Below are 18,266 nucleotides of genomic sequence, written 5' to 3'. Positions count from 1 at the left end.
GTTTCAATCAAAAGGCAAACTACTGCGGCATTCAAAACAAAAGGAAAAATGAGAAATGAAAACCGAAATGAATTTGAGAAAAATGTTAAAAGCCAGCGCAAGAACTTAATGACCGCTTTGTTGTTAATTTCTCACTTTCCTTAGACAACGTCTGTCCAAAGGATGTGGCTGGCAGCGGAAGAACTCACAAACGGAAGGATAGTGTGAACAAATAACCTCATCAGCTGGAGTTGAATTGTGCTCTGGGCGCTGTGGAAGACAAATCGGAAGCTTAGTGGCAACTTTAAATTGCTGATGAAGTGGGCGGGCTTTTTTGCTAAAAGCATTTCACTTAAGAATATTGAGGTAAAGCTTTGCTCTACAAGTTGACCAGCGATTTACACAAATATCAAGGAACCAAAGTTGAGGGGAATGAGATAAACAAAACAAAAAATTCTTTCTGAATATAATTATTCAGATCTTGTATGTATCTTTTGTACTAGAGTTAATATTTTTTTCTCGAAGTAACCATTTTAAGAGCTAATGAAAATATCCAAAGCTTTCGGAACCCATTTATATGGATGTACTAATCCACCGAGAGCTTACTTTGGCTTCTAAATTCCTTTGGATAGACGTGGAAAGTTCTTATAAACTCATAATGGAAAAGGAGTTTTCTGAACGGAAATCGTCTTAGTTTTTACCGCAGGAGCATAGAGCCCTTAAGCCAAGGTTTTTCTGGGTTTTTATTGTCTCGAGCTTTTTTTACAACCATATAGAGATTGAGCGCTTTCTTCCTGTGTTTTATTATATCTTCTTTAAGAGAATGATCGTTGATAATCTCGATTTATGAAATAGTATGAATAATTGTGTTTCTGAAGGCCTTGATTTAGGAAGCTTATAACTTTAGGCTATTTTCTCCCGAAGAACATCAACATTAGCTTTGTTGCCTTAAGAACTTAACTTTAGATGAGGATTACGGTAGTTTAGTATTCTTTTTTATACTTCTCGTACATGTCCCTTGTTCACCTAGCAGTTGTTTGTAATCTTATCGCGATAGATGATAGAGTTATATACACATCAATTAACAGGGTGACAACGAGTCGAATTCCGGGTGATTATCTTTCTGATCGTGCGTCTGTATATCTGTGCATGTGATAATATGCATAAAGGCTTAGATATCGTGATGAAATTTTGTACGCAATGAGAGGTTGTTACTGCAGATGGGCGTAATTGGATTACTGGCTCTTTCGGTATCTTATCAAACCCCGCAAAATGAGTAAAATTGGATAAAAACCACATCCACTTCCCATAAAAAGGGTTATATGAGTTAAGTTACTAGATTACCGTCTGAATATGTGGACCACCCTTCGGCTGACTTTACCAAATAGGTAATAATTAGATCTATATTTTCCATAGTACATAAGTATAAGTATATAGTACATAATTTTTCGAACTTCTGCTTGTCTTTATAACCCTAGCATTTATGCACCTAGTAACGTCAACTCGGGCTTCTGAATCTTGGACCAGTTGCATTATACTGAAATTTAAATTAATGTTTCCGCATGTTTCATGCTTCGCACCTAACTTTGGCAGAATATATGAATTATAACGGCTAGACGAAAACATTAAGTTTTAACAAAGAATAAAAAACCGAAAGAAAAGCGCAAAATGATAAAAATTACGAATAAAGTAAAACTCCAAAAAAACTGAACTCATTTAAGAGAACAATGAATTTCCAACAACAATTACTTAGCAACAGCTGCTCAATTTTCCATTTTCGTCTCACTCACTAAGTGTTTGTAAGATGCCTGAAGGAATAATATTTTTTTCATTTTTTTTCAAACAATTTATAAAAACTATAATAAGAAAGACAGTGAGAATAACGAATAATTTTAACCACTTCTGGAAGAAAATTTCATTAAGTACATAAGCACGTATGTAAGTACTTAAAAATTATTTAATCTTCGTCACTTCATCAGTTTCCAACGAATTTTGGTAGTTCGGTGTTAAAAATAATGTTAAGTAACCCATACAAATAAAAAAGCAAACATCAGATTTTACTTAAAACTTTGTTCAACATACCTTTCAGTAGCCTTAAAAGTGGAGAGGAGTTTTTCATATATAAAATGTCATTTTAAGTTTATATATAAAGCAATTATATTAATGTGATGAGAAGTTCAGTGAGTAGAGACACTTCAATGAAACAACTTTTGTTAATAATTATTAAATACCACACTGATCGTGTCAAGTGGAAGTGTTTCATAATAACGCTGAATTTTAGTTCACATCAGACGTTATTTTGTAACTAGGTTAGGTTAGATTGCTGATCCCTTAGCATTGCAGGGATCATACTTAGACTGTTATGTACAGTCCTTTGTGATGCCAAATGAAAAACTTTTGTATTTGTATATAAACTATTGGCTACAATGCTCCGAACTTAATGCAAATCTACTTGGTGTTTTATTTCCGCTATCACCTGGATAGCTAAAAGTTTGATATCCGAAGTATTATTTGCTGCCAAAATTAGAGCTTTTGAGTAGGAATTGTTGAAATGATTCTATCTCATCTTTTGCCAAACAGCTAATGCAGCTGGCACCTGGTAAGATATCTAATCTTACTGCAAGAGTCCCGATCGTACAGTGCCCAGTTGGGATTCCTACAACCATTGAGAGCGATGAGATTCCCAGATCTTCTATGTTTTACCCTCGGCTCTAAGGGACTGCACATCTGTTGTTAGTCAACTAGCGCTTGGCGATTTGGTCTGAGGCCGAACAGTCCATTAGTTAACCACAAGAAGCAAACGGCGTTTTTATCTGCAGTTATTGAGACTGAAGTCCCTGTCAGTTCGTCAGCTTTACAGTTTCCTGCAATAACGCTGTAGCCAGGCACTCAAATCAGTCTAGTCATAAAATAACGCAATGCTAGAGATAAGGATATATTGTATATATCTAGTCTTGAGCACACAGTCGGGGAACCCAAGAGTAATATCGCCCGCTTCTATCGGAGTGGATAGTCGCCACTCTGAAGAACGCTGCGACTTGGAATAGTAGCTCTACTACTACCTTTAAAGCAGCCACAATATATGTAATCCTGGGGTTTACTTCGATAGCTAATACTCACCCAGTTTAATTTGCAATCATAGCAAGTCTTTAAAATCAATCCAAAAACGAAATTTCTGGCTAATCAAATCACATGTCAACTCATTACCTTTCTTAAGGAGTTGTGCATCAATGTATATCTGCATATTTGCTTTATCTAAGTTTGCGTGTCTCCGTAACATGTAATTTTGGCCATGAACCGCTTTCGAAATCTAATCGATTTTATGTTTGCTAAGTACATCCTCTTGTTTTGGCAAGTATTTGCTCCACAAATATACATATGCTATATATACTCGTGCTTTAAGGAGCTTGGGTGCTCAAATGCAGCAGTGCAGTGTCCTAAGTAATTGCAGCTTGCCACATTCGGCCACATCCATGTGTCTGGTTTAAGCCGCTGCAGTCACTATTACACTTTAACCCGATAATCTCTTACGACATTGATAACTAATTGCTCTGTAAATAAATTACCAGGCTAAGACATCACAGCATCAGCATTAGCTGTGGCAATGTAAACTTCTTGTCGATGCACTGAGAGAAATTGCTGTGTTGATTTGAAATAGGTATATTGAAGGTGGTGATGGATGGGAGCAGATAAAGAAAGTATTTTTAAAGTTACGTTAGAGTTAGAAGGTAAAGAAAATAGTTTAATAAGACTAATATTTAGGTAATACATTTAATAAGAATGCTTTTTTGTGCATAAAAAGTTTTGAAATCTCATATCTCGATAACAAAATTTAAGGACTGAAGCCATATTCTTTTATATTCCGCTTTTGAGAAAACCACACAGCAAAGGCCTCTTATCTTACCTAATCTTTGTAATGACGGGGTGACCGCAATCATGATGTTTTATATTATGCATCGCAGCTATCACCGTTCTTCATTCAACGTACAGGATTACCTTCTTTCTGTATATAAAATTAACGTACTTTTAGTTGAGTTGTATAAGAATAAAGTCAATATAAATTGCGTTTATAAATTGTCCGATTTCGCGAAAAATGCTCGATAAGTGTAAAATTATTATTTTTATATAAACAAAGGTCTATTATCGCATAAAAAATACCTCCGAAAAGACTAAATGATCTCGATAGAAAGATGTGGGCTATTTTCTATTCAACTCTCAACGCCTAAAAGTATAACTAAGAAAAATGAAATGGCCCACCATACATCTAAAATTGGTATATGAGAATTCCTCTAACATAAAGACCTTTGGCTCTATTTATATTTATATAAAATAGTTTTAGTGAGCTTAAGGAACGTGTTATTGCTGTAGTGACAGAAAATATCTGTGAAATAAATTTGGAGGAAGGCCGCCCAGATGCAGTCTTTGGTCGGACGAAAAACCGGGTTCGTTCGTAGACATGTCGTGTGAAGACATCTCAAGTAACTGTGAGTTTTTGAAATGCTGTTTCATAACCTCTCTCTACCTGATTCAAGAAATATTCTTTATCATATGTAAAATATGAACTCCGGGTCATCGAAGATACAAATATAATGAAAAATTAACAGTAAAAGTATATATTAGGTTGTCAAAAAAGTCTTGCGGTATTTTCGCTAGTTGGCGCTGAAAGCGCGTAGTTCTAATTTTACTCATCACATCGGGTCATGCTATACCTTTTTGGAAAGCTCATTTCACGCGCTAAGACGTTTTGATTGATTGTCGTTTCTTTTAAGTCGTTCGTGAGTTATAGTGTCGCAAACATGGAGCAAAATATAGAGAAAATGCGGCATATTTTACAGTACTACTACGATAAAGGCAAAAATGCATCTCAAGACGCCAATAAAATTTGTGCAGTTTATGGACCCGATACAGTTTCTATTTCCACCGCACAACGATGGTTTCAACGTTGTCGTTCTGGTGTAGAGGTGATCGAAGATGCGCCACGCTCCGGAAGGCCTGCCGTCGAAAATTGCGATAAAATCGCTGAATTGGCCGAAAGAGACCGGCATAGTAGCAGCCGTAGCATCGGTCAAGAGCTGGGCATGAGTCATCAAAAATTAATTCAATTTCAAGAAAAAAAAATGCAATAAAAAATACCGCAAGACTTTTTTGACAACCCATTACATTATGACAAGAAAGCAAGCAAGGACAGTCTTTAATTACTATGCCAAATATGAGCGCGATCTGCCAACCGCTTCTTTTACAGCAGCTGTTTAAGTCAGTACACCTCAGCAGTATATTGCGATTTTTACAATGAATAAAACCATCGTACAAAGAATTTGTCCAAAATTGTGTATTTCTAGCCAAATTTCGTGTGCGGAATCGTTGCGAATATTGGAAAAGGCTTCCGGTGATTAAATTTTATCAAAAACACAAGCTTACGAGTGGTACAAAGCCTAGAGATCAAGACATGCCACGTTCTGAACGCCCTTCGATCTCTTAAACTGATAAAAATATTAAAAAAAGCGAAGGATATTGTGCTTTAAAATCATCACGCAAGTGCTAGAGAGATGGCAAGAGAGATCGACATCTCTCGAGAGTCCGTTTAAATGATTTTGCTCGATATTTTGGGTATAAAACGCGTTCTTGCTCGACTCATCCAGATAAAGCTGATTTTTTTTCAAAAAAGGTACCGTTGATTGTCAAATTCTGCTCCCACATACATGTATATCATTATAACTGCTGATAAGACATAGGTTTATGAGTTTGACATGCAAAGAAGTCAACAATCATCGGAATAGAGGGAAAAAAAGTGAGCCGAAACCAAAAAAACGAAAGCCGCTCAAAAATCAAGGTGCTCATTGTTTTTTTCGATATTCGATGTTTGGTGCGTCAAGAATTTTTTCCGAGAAGACAGACGGTTCATAAGGAGTTTTTCTTTGCCGTATTGTGACGTTTGCGTGAAAAAATCCGTCGAAACGAAAAACAATTCATGGATTTTACACGATGATAATGCACCATCGCATCGGGTCACGATTGTAACCGAATTTAAGGCCAAAAATGCAATGAATACTATCGATCAGCCACCGTATTCATCAGATTTGACTTGATTTGGTTCCGTGTGATTTTTTCTTGTTCCCCAAACTGAAATTGCCTGCTCTGTGGAATCCGTTTTCAGTCGATCGAAGAAATAAAACAAAATTCGCTGAAAGAGCTGAAGGACATCCCAAAAAGTGCTCATGAAAAGTGTTTCGAGGATTGGAAAAATCGTTGGCATAAGTGTATTATATCTGGTGGGGATTACTTTGAAGGCGACAAAATAAATATTGATAAATAATTAAATATTTTGCGTTTTATTTACAATTTCCGGGTACTTTTTTGTCACAATGTATTTTATAAATATAAAGCTTTTTAGCTTATAAATTTTGAGCTTACGCTTATAGCTATACTTTCCGCTTTTGACAACTGGGGGTTTAATTTGGGTCGATTGAAATTTTTCGGAAAATATGGATATATCTGAAGTCTGTGGGGTAAACGAAATAACTTATGTATAACCTATAATTCGCTCTTGTACCACAATTACTTTGAAGGATTATATTCGAAATTTTTTTAAAATAGTATAGTTCAAAGAAATAACAGTACAGCAGTCTAAAACTGCCGAAATGGTTTTCCAGTCCCTTAGAAAGGGTAGTGTTGGTGTTTCTATCTTCATTAAATATTTGAAAGTTCGGAGCAAGAAAGTGCTTCGGTACTGGGGTTAAAGTTCACCTAATGACCTTATTATGGGTAATCTGGCTTGATAAGGGAAAATATGAATATTTGTTCATATGCTGAGTATTACGATTAAACTCAGGTGCCTTTCTTATAGTATTTTACATGTGCGACAACCTAAAAATTATAATTTTTGAGCGTTTATAGACTTCAGCTAAAAACAGGTCCTCCTGCTACAAGGACTTCTTTTCCAAAGCTATCATACTCTTCCTTTCTAGAAATTGATTTTGCTGCAAAATTTCTTGAAATATCTCGCCAAATGAAAAAATTGTCCATACAAGCACTTCATTCTGATGGTCCAGTTGCCAGTTTGGGAGTTATATGCTATAGTGAACCGTTATCGACGGTTCCAACAAATGAGTGGCTTCTTAGCTAGAAAATGACGTATGCAAAATTTCAGATCGATATCTCAAATACGGAGGGACTAATTCGCGGCGGACATGGCTAAATTTACTCAACAAAGTCTTTAACTGATGAAATGAAGCATCTTGAAGCATCGATTTTTAATAGTTTACTGTGTTAGTTTTAAAACTTGACTTTTGTTTTTTGCACTCTAGGTATGACCCTTAAACCCAGGTACCTTAATTATATTATTTTACATTTGTAAAACGTGAGTAATCCAATCTAACAGCTGTTCCACACTTATCCAACTCGGTTCACAGTTGTTGTCACCGAAAATAGACTTTCTCACTTTCAAATTCGGCTGTCGCCTTAATACACACACTCACACACACACACACATATATCACAATTCAACTTTATCCGAAACTGCATTTTGTCGAAAAGTTGCAAGGACAAGTGGGCGCATGCAGAATGAAGTGGATCTCAGTTACAAACCCTTACTAGACACACATACACTCGCATACCCATCGAAGTAATGCAACTAAAACTAACAACAACAACCGCAATAAAATGGCCAGCACTGCATTCCTCGGTTGCCAACTAATGCCAACTTATGCATGTATTAGTGTGTTCTTTTTACAGTTTTGTACCCAAGCGTTTAAGTGTATATATATATGTGTGTGTGTGTGTTGTGCAACTTTCGGCGTCGAAAACTATTTGTGCAAGTATTTGCTCGAACAACTTTTAATGTGATAATAAATCTTGCAACCAGCACTCGCACAGACTTGGCAACAACACTAAATACCTATTAGGTACAACAACAACTATTATTGTTGGCCATAAAGCCGGAGCCAAGAATTGTTGCAACAGCGTCTCATTCATTTGCGCCTGCACACAAAACTATTTAAAAGTCACGAAGCCATGCCACACAATGCAGCTCATTGGCATGATGCATGCGGTTCCGTGTCATTGTATTCGCATGTCTCTGTGTGTGTGTTGGATGATGTGTAAATGTATACAGTGCTGCATTTGTGCTTAACAAATCTCCTCAATCACTTACCTACTCACACTCTTGTACTGCCTTCTTGCCTCGCATCTGACGGTGACCATTCAACAAATGTGCCTCAGTGCCACATTAGCTACAATAGCAACACTCAATAGTAATTTCTAGTTGTTAACTATACTAAGCTGCTATTGTTGTTGTTATTATTATATTCGAAATTGTTAGAAGTTCGTAAATGTAGATTAGGCATACAAACTAATTTCATGTGGCAACATTGGTTGTGAGCTCCCTCAGCGCTCTTAGTTGCAGAGTAGCTTTTGTCAAAGTTTTGGTGAATGCGGTGTTGAAGGATGTTGTTTGCTTTGTTTGGAAGTTTTGTTGTCGATTCATAGTTTTGATTTCATCCCTTAGGGGTCGTTCAGTAATCTTTCCCGGGTCTAAGATAGTTTTAATATCTTATATGCCGTGGTAGAAATTTCTTAACTAGCATTTTTTAGAAATCTTAAGATACATTTCAAAATTAAGGCAATAAAGCTAATTTCCTTTTCTTCCAGGGTTCATCGGCAGACACCGACCGAGACCTCTTGCAGTGCATATGGTAAGTAAAAGAACTGTTATATATCTTTAAATCTTTTTATATACCCGAAATCCCATTGATTCTATATTAGAAACGAAGAAGCATAAAAAACTACGAACTCGTGCTTTGAGTGTTCTTTTCACAACTTGTTAACAACTTTACCCCTTAGAAGCTTGTATTTTTATTTCCAATTAAATTCGACTTCTTCTAGGTTAGTTTAGATTAATTACAGTTTGGTTCTTTGCGATACCAGATGTAGCTCAGTTGCTAAGTCGAAGATAAGTAATCTTTCTTTAGGATGCCTGCGCTTGACGCGAATTTTAAAAGACTCCAGTGTATCATACCGTGTGGGCGACAGATGCTTACAGCGTAAGAGATGCTCACTTGTTTCCCAGGCGTCTAGCTCTAGACATTTCCTGCAGCCTTCTCGATCTCCCAGCTTCATCCTGCAGGCGTGTGTCGCCCCCCCAGACAGTGACCAGTTAGTATTCCCATCATGTTCCTACAGTCTCTTCTGTCGAGTGTCAATAGGAATTTCGTTACTTCTGATATACCGTTTTGAATATGACTTTTGCAGTTTTGCACCCAGGTTGATTTATCAGACTTAGATTTTCTTGCTTCTGTCGAGATCGTCGTATAGACAATGCATGCGTTTTCCAATCTTGATTACGTCTTCGGATGTTAGCCGTACACCATTCTTGGCAATCACGTCCACTATTTCATTGCACTCGATGCCTTTGTTGCCTGGCATCCAGTACAAGTGAAGTTTTTTTTACTTCTGGTAACACTTTCCACTGCTGCCCTGCTTCCCAAGCCACTTTTGGTCGATATGCGGTACGAATGCTAGGCATTTTCAGTACCAATTGGTAATGTGGAATGGACACACTCACCACCTTGGTAGGGTTAGAGGCCCATCTAAAACCTCTGCCGTGCTCTGAGTCCGGTACCCGGTTGCAATGCAACTCCACATTCAACTGACAAAGTCAGTTCTTCCCGCATTTGGGTTTTAACCACAACCACCACGATTCTCGCCGAGGGGCCAGTCCGCATGAGCATAACTCTGGACAGTATTTCCCGCTCCAACTCCATCGTCCATTTTAGTATAGATATTTAGAGTGTTGCGCGTAGCTAACATACCTTTACGCCAGCCATCTTTCGCTATGCTTACTTTGGACCTTCTTTCGTAGTTGAAAAGTAGGGTCATGTTACCGCAAAGTATAGTAGAGTGTCTTTGGTCAAATAATCGGTCACAAGCGTCAAATCGAATGTTGGATTCTGAGCAATTTTTGGTCGTCAGTCAATTTGTGCGAAACAAACCGTGCACACACCTTTCGTAATCCCAAATGTTCGGTCAAAATGCGATAAATCTATGTTTTGTAGACGTTCAATTCCATTTCCATGAAATTCAATGATGATTTCGGCTGATTTTTGATGAATTCATGCAGAGTTTCGATGGAATTTCCTTAAATTGATCATGGATTTTGATTGGCCTACATGTTGATCGTCATTTATGTCCTCACGACCACTCTGAAAACGTTGAAATCATTCGTGCACTCTGCTACGGGATAGGCAATTATCGCCATAAACTTGTTTCATCAATCGAAACGTTTCGGTGAAAGTTTTACAAATTTTAAAATAAAATTTGATGTTGGCTCTTTGTTCGAAGCTCATTTTCGCACCGATAACACAAACATACTGACACTTAAAATGCAACAACTTCACTTCCAATCAATGAAATGTCATGAAATTCTCACTGGAAAATCGATAGAGATAGCAGATTCTAACGTATCTGTCGACATATAGATATATATAGCGCCACCTACAGGAGGCGCTAGATTCAAAAAGTCCTGTTTACTTTGGAACGTTCCTTGTAGAACTGCTTGAACAGCGCCTTAAGTTGTAAATATCTCCATTTGTGTAAGCAAATCTAGTGATCTTACTCGGAAATATATAATAATGGTTTTTATTAGTGCGAGGCATGTTCAGTTATAATAGCTTTGAAAAAGTGGGCATGCCCTCGCCTCTAATAAGTTTAATGTACATATCTCCCAAACCAATTAAGCAATAATAAAAAAATCGACCGATATCGAGCATATTCGGCATACAATATTTTTTGAGATTCTTTTAATCCAGTATGAAAACGAGCAAAATCGGACTATAACCACACCTATTTCTATATAGCACAATTTTAAATTCTATCCGATTCTTTCACTTAGCAATATAATATACAAATCAAATATCAATGAATGTATCGCGAAAAAACTCAAATGTGCGTTTAAAGTGTGGTAGGTCACCTTGTGATCCAAATCAGACCAAAACTATTAAAGTCCCCAGATACCGAATATGTGGATCCAGTTTCCAATTGTGAACTTTTATTGAATATTTCGATCAATCTGTGAGATGTATTATAGAAATTCGGTGAGAGTCCTTTCATAATAATTGTACGCCTGTATATCAAAAATTTATTGAATGAGATCAATAGTTCTCTGAGCCCCATATACCTAATGGACAGATTTTCGAACTTCCGCTTGACTTTATCGATAAAAATCGAGCGAAAACTTGCCCTAGGCCTCATATTAGTTACAAACCTTTGCATCTGAGATATTTCCTTGGTTTTGGTTCTAGCAAGTTGCAAGAGTATGAAATGTCCGGTTACACCTGAACTTAGCCCTTCTTTATTTGTTCTGTTTCTATTTGCTATATAAGATTTTATCACAATCGATTTTGTCAATTTTTGAAAAAGATCTCTTCTAACCGTTTGTCATTATTTGATTAGCGTTCAAGATTTCAACAGATGATATAATGCCGACTCCGTAAAATCATATGAGTTTTTAGTATTTTGTCCATAAATGTAATGTGGTGTAACTAATTGAAGCAGCATTCCAAGGTATAGATTCGAATTTTGTTGGGTGAAATGGCTTACTCAACGTTCAGTTTAATAGTTTTCTCAGGAAAGTTTAAGGGTCGATCTTGGTCTCCGATTTCGGTTTTTTTTTGACAGATTCGATTTTGCGAAAAGAAGAAATCATCTGTTGTTAACTCGGTTTGTCATTATTTGATTAGGAACGTTCAAGATTTCAACAGATGATATAATGCCGACTCCGTGCGCCTGCAAACCGAAAATTTTTTTCGTATGTCAATTAGTGCTTGATTGTTTTTGCGAAACGTCAATTATGTCTCTTTGTACATCAAAAATGAAATAATGTGGTGTTTTTAAAAGTTTTCTCTCAATAAATGCGATGTCTGAAAGTAGCGCCGTCTTGTTGAAAATAAATGTCGCCAAGATCACGAGCTCAATCAGGCATCAAATAGTCGGTTATAATGGCGACCTACATCATTTTTGAAGAAATATAGACCGATGATACCAGCGGCCCACAAATCGCACCAAACCGTTGTTTTTTCTGGATGAAATGGCAGCTCTTGAATCTCTTCATTCCAAATGAGCCATTGAGTCAGAAATGGATCTCATCGCTGAACAAAATTTGGCTCTAAAACGAGGATCTTCTTGGAACTTTTCAAGAGCCCATAGAGCGAAGCGATATTTTGTACGCTGATTCTGTCTTCCTGTATAGACATGAACTAGTCCCTCACATTTTGAGATATCGATTTGAAATTTTGCACACTTAGTTTTCTCCCCAAGAATCAAGTATTATTGTATATAGCTGCCATACAAACTAAAGGATCGGAATGAAGTCTTTGATCGTCTTTTGTTAAAGGTACGCCCGGTATAACCAAAGTTAGTTTTTTTCTTGCGTTCGTTGTCAGTCCGGTTCAAATCTGATCAGGTGGTATACTTAAGTATTTAAGAATTTAAGTTTTTTTGCTTTAGAGTTATTATCAACAAGCTAACAGCCATGTTTATAGAAATTTTTCGGATATAACTGTATACAAAAATGTAGCGTGCACCTACCTCTGGCATGTTGCACATTAGTTTGACATTTATATGAATATGAACACACGCTTGGTCCTTACTGCAACCTACACTAATGTCTCTCATTTACTAAATATAAATAAGGATCATTTGTTTTAGTCATCATCTTCTAAATACACTAACATTTTACCCTCTGCAACAACAAACTTCGTCTGTAACAAGAAGAAAAGCTCTCTATGAGCAACTGAGGGGCAACACATACCATGTCGCTTAGTGTCAGAGCATGTTAAATGTTGCTGCAAGGATAAAGTCGCGTAGTCAACACTAATTGCTGATCCTTTGTTGAACTTGCAGCGCTTGCTACTGCACATGTGTGCGTGTAGTATGTGTCCATGTGTGGGTGTGTGCGACTAGATGCATCCGCATGACATTAAAAGGCATTTAATTTTGTTCAATGTGGCAACAACGGATACAGTGCCACAAATGTAGCGCACAAACGCACTAATTAAAATTTGTTGCATGTTGTCACTTGCGCATTCACTTGCGGACTCACTTACTTAATCGCGTACTTATGTCCATACTTATGAACTTATTTAACGTGCAACATCACATTGCTTATGCGTCATTAATTGCTAATGTTGGCTGCATGTGTATGTACGTTGCATGCACCAAAAGCGCCACAATAAAAGTCACTAAGCATGCAACACTTGAACTTGCCACCAAAACTCTAATGACCAAAAATATCAGAGCGTCCTTTCGATCAGTACAGTTTTGTGGCCGGTTGTGGCAAGCACCAATGTCTATTGCCTTAAGCGTCAGCGCTGTGCAACAATTGTGAACAACTACTTTCATAATTTAAATTGCTGCATCCTTTGTGGTGATTTTCGATTTCTTGACTCTTCGCCAACTTGTAAAGGTTCTTTTGTTGTTGTTGTGAGTCGCCGTCAACTTGTAAAGGTTTTTTGTTGTTGTTGTAACTCGCCGCCAACTTGTAAGCAGCATTTTACCATATTACGCCGAATTTACAAGTTGCGCCTTGGCCGTCGCCAGTCATTGTTGCTGCAAATGCAATGTTGCACGTTCACACCGCACAACATTGAATGGCAAAAACGTGTTTATGGCCAACAGTTTGCTTACCTACAACATTACCATTGTTATTGTTGCTGTTGTTGCATTCATTGCGTGCGCTGTTATTAGTGTGTTGCCCCCTAAGGTGGTGTGTACGTATGTATGCGTGTCTGTTGGCGCTGCCCCGGCTGCTGCGTTCTGCTCTGCTGCATTTGGAATTTCTATTTCGAAAATTTTCATTTTCATTTTCAATTTGTTACGCACGAACACGCTGCCAAATGCAAACGCAGCACTACGGCGCACATGCAACACCACACGCACACCCACACACATACAGCCGTGTTATTATTGCATTGCCGGCACATAATAGTCATCTAAATACTCGAACGAATGCTCTCCGAGGGCACAGCAGCTGCCACCTGCATCTGGTCCGCCAGCTAAGTGGAGGATTTTGCTAAAACCTTTTGCTTTGTTGTTGTTTTTGTTGCAGTTTGCTGTGGTATAAAGTTAAAGGGGTTGCGTTGTCTGCGCCAAAAAGGTTGATTTTAATGGGTATTCAACACAGCTGAGGGCGGAGGTCGCTTCTTCATATAAAATATTACATTTGCATACAGCGGCGGATAGAAAAATAGAGCCACTAAGGGAAATTAGCAAAAAAATTATATAAAGTATAATATATTAAATAAATAATAAAATATAGTTCAAGTGAGTCAGAATACGTTATTCCATTCCTTAAGAGTAACAACCTTTAATCAAGAAGTATGTCTTATTTGCTATGTATTTTTTGCTATTTGTATTTTTTATTGTCCAAAGTAAACTTACGAATCGAATTCCTTTAAAATGTTTAATAATTTTTACTCAAAACACAAATGAAATCGCGGTTTATATATTCTATCTTGGAAAAAGCTTGAACAATTTCTACATTTTTTTTTGCCAAACCTTTCTTCGTATCGATTTGTTTGAAGAGTTTTGAGCAAAAATATTACCGTCCATTATAGCTAAAAAAACTTTAAAGTAACATTATGGGGCACCTCGGTTTTTATGACGCTCAAATTATCTTATCCTTTTGTGGTGATTTTACTCTTTCTCATATACTACTGTGATCAAATTGAAAGGTGAATTTTTAATTTATACTCCGCGTGTTTTTCGATTCGAATTTTTTTCTGTATGTAGGTAGTACTGTTGGTGACATCTATGCCAAATTTCAAGTAAAAATATTCATTAGTATTTGAGATACGCGTCGTTTTGTGAGGCACTAAAAGTGAATTCTTCGATTTTTACTATGTCTGAATTTATTGATATATTGTGCGATTAAATTTTGTTTGCGGAATGAAAATTCGCCTGCGGAAACGTTGAAAATGTTGCAAAAAGGCTTTGTGAATCAAACTCTGTCTTCGAAAAGTGTTAACAAGTGGTATAACGAGTTCGAACCCGGTCGTGCGAGTGTTGAGAAAAATGTGGTGTCAAATTGGCCAAAAACATCGACTGATGAACATCACGTCAAACAAGTCAAAGAAATGGTGCTTGAAAATCGTCGATTTACTATTAGAGACATTGCTGATAGTTTAGGCATATCATTTGAATCCGTGCAGGCGATTTTGAAAGACGAATTGGGCTTGAGAAAAGTCAAATCTCGAATGATTCCAAAAACACTAAATTTTTTCGAAAAAGACCGTCGTGTTAACACCTGTGAAACAATGCTTTTTGACTATCAAAATAAAAATGAAACGCATCATAACTGGAGATGAGACTTGGATCTACACTTACGATCCCTAAAGAACCCATCAGTTGAACGAATATCGTGCTAAAGGCAAGCCGAAGCAGAAAAAACCGCGTCAAAGTCGCTCAAAAACTAAGGTCAAGTTTTCTTCGATTATCGTGGTGTGGTGCATTATAAATTCCTTCCGCCGAGCCAAACTGTCAACGAGGAGTATTATTTGAACGTTATGCGCTGTTTACGTGAAGCTATTCGCCTCAAGAGGCCAGACGAAATCGTTATATAGACAAATTTATTTGATCCAGAGATCGTACTTGGACTTACTATCTATACATCTTTGTTAAGCCATAAAAATTGAGCTCCTGTATTCGAACTTATAAGTCAGCAAACCTCGTATTCTTTAATACAGCTGGCACAGCTGACGTCCAAACGGCAATGGCTTGTTAGAACCAATAGGGAGAAGCTAGCCTTACTGAGGGTAAAGAGCTCACTAGATCTTTTACGATCGATTCTCGACCTCTTACGATCGATCTTGGGCCAATATAATCTTGCGACAGGGCATGAACCCATGACCAAGATCTTGCGAAGCCCAGTTATTCAGTGGCAAAACACACAAGTATAGTAGAGGGAAGTACTGATCCGTTCCCTTTCTACTAATAGCAGGCCAGTTCATCAACTTCGCATTTGCCTTCAATTCCGCTGGCACCCATACCTACTAGTCATATATATACATAAGTGACTTGCTGCCATTGGTAACGAGGTTACGCACTCCTTAACCAGCCCTGAGCGCACATTTTGGTGAGCTCAAGGCTAATAACGCCACTTTGGTAGTCACTTCTCTGCAGGTGGTTGCACTTCGGAGAGGTAAATCTATCGTTACCTTAATGTCAGCAACCTCGGCTTAAAAACACTGCAGTAGTCCAAATAGATAGAGAGGTTCTGCCAATATACCTCTCCACCAAGCTTGACCCCTCGGTAATGACCTTCTTCTGCAACGGCTTTTACCTACCAACAACTCCCTTAGAGTTATGTATGTGAGCAAAGGAAATATTGAATTATGGAGTGCAAAAAAAAGTATCCCAGAGCGTAGGTCTCATCTCTCTACTGCAAATTTTGACGAGGGACCAGAAATATAAGAGTTCTGGTAACACCAAAACTCGGCGCCCGCCTTAATTTTGTTAAAAACCCATTATTTGATTTTTGTTATTTAAATCATTTTATAACAAATCTAACAGACGCGCAATCTTGTATAAAAATGTTTTGCTGTTATGGGTGATAGATCTTACCTTAATCGTATTTCATTGACTGCCACTGTATGCAAACCATACGCATTGTTAATATTTCAGATGTAACATCTTCCATTTTACCATAAAAACTCTACCGAAATCAATTTTAAAGTTATTTTTATTGATTCACTTGAGAAAATTGAAAGTTAATTTTGTAGAAATTTATCTTTTCAATAAATGTGTTGATGTTAAAGCAGGAAAGTTTATAAGTATTCTCCCTTGCTGCCAATAAAACCATATTTTTTCAAATTTTGTTCTCTTGCTTCCATATATTAGTGTGCTCCATTGGCTCTCTAAAATCTTGAGCCTTTGCAATAGTCAACTGAAAATCTTTGAATAATATTAGATCTTAGTGGATTGGACTAAAATCGAAGCAAAAGTTCTAAATTTTTTTAGTAGTCGTTTCCCTTCAACGGATCATCAAATAAATGTGAGCCAACCCAAGCCAAATTTAACTGGTTTATTGATGACCTTCTTAACCTAAATTTCTTAATAACATTTCATCACTAAATAAAGGTGTCAAGAAATGTGAATTACTGATATTTTAAAAGATCGTGTCAGGTGTATTAAGAAAATCCTTGCATTTATTACAAGCAGTACTGGTTTGCGGCCAAAGCGATTTACTGGCAGGAAGAGCCGAGAGTTCCCAACGTTTCGAACGTCAATGGCCTTTCAAACCAAATATTGATAAATCTTTATTCTCTATATTTGCAAGGTCGAAATCGACATCACACTCTGTACTTTGGATACAGACATTGACAAATATTTAAATATTCATTATTTTTTATTTTGTCGCCTTCAAAGTAATTTGCACCAGATGTAGTACATTTATGCCAACGATTTTTCCAGTCCTCGAAACACTTTTCATAAGCACTTTTTGGGATGTCCTTCAGCTCCTTCAGCGAATTTTGTTTTATCTCTTCGATCGACTGAAAACGGGTTCCACGGAGCGGCAATTTCAGTTTGGGGAACAAGAAAAAATCACACGGAGACAAATCATGTCAAATCTGATGAATACGGTGGTTGATCGATGGTATTCATTGCGTTATTGGCTTTAAATTCGGTCACAATCGTGGCTGGGTGCGATGGTGCATTATCATCGTGTCAAATCCTTGAATTGTTTCTCAACAATTCCGGCCATTTTCGAAGAATGTTCTCACGGAAACGCCTCAATACGGCCAAATAGAACTCTTTATTGACCGTGTGTCTCTCCGGAACAAATTCATGATGCACCAAACCACGAATATATGCTTGAGGGGCTTTATTGTGGGGTTTTGGTTTTTGCTAGGGTTTTCCCTCCATTTCGATGATTGTTGACTTGTTTGCATGTCCAATTTATGAACTCATGTCTCATCGACAGTTGTAATGCTCTCCATGAATGTGGGATCGGAATTCGCACGATTAAATATGTCCAAAGAGACCTATTTACAGTACCTTTATTGAAAAAAAATCCGGATTATCTGGACGAGTCGAGCAAGAACGCGTTTCATATCCAAAATATCGAGCAAAATCATTCAAAATCATTCGAACTGACTCGCGAGAGAAGTCGAGCTCTCTGGCTACCTCTAACACTTGCCTGACGATTTTCAAGCACCATAACCTTCACCTTCTTAATATTTTCATCAGTTGAAGAGTTCGAAGGCCGTCCAGAACGAAGCATGTCTTCAACGCTCTCT

General features: G+C 37.4%; 1 long non-coding RNA gene across 3 annotated transcripts in view; it reads left to right on the top strand.

Moving 5' to 3' along the window:
- LOC126758626 (uncharacterized) overlaps window positions 1–18,266 on the top strand; it is a 237,543-nt gene that overhangs the window by 41,128 nt on the left and 178,149 nt on the right. For all 3 annotated transcript variants that reach the window (XR_007666862.1, XR_007666863.1, XR_007666861.1), the window contains exon 2: window positions 8,626–8,669. This is a non-coding gene — a long non-coding RNA (uncharacterized LOC126758626). The remainder of the gene's footprint in view (window positions 1–8,625; window positions 8,670–18,266) is intronic.

Source organism: Bactrocera neohumeralis, chromosome 5, assembly GCF_024586455.1.
Source record: "Bactrocera neohumeralis isolate Rockhampton chromosome 5, APGP_CSIRO_Bneo_wtdbg2-racon-allhic-juicebox.fasta_v2, whole genome shotgun sequence".
Taxonomy (NCBI): domain Eukaryota; kingdom Metazoa; phylum Arthropoda; class Insecta; order Diptera; family Tephritidae; genus Bactrocera; species Bactrocera neohumeralis.
The sequence above is the reverse complement of the archived record's forward strand: the minus strand, read 5'-3'. Positions and strand labels throughout refer to the sequence as shown.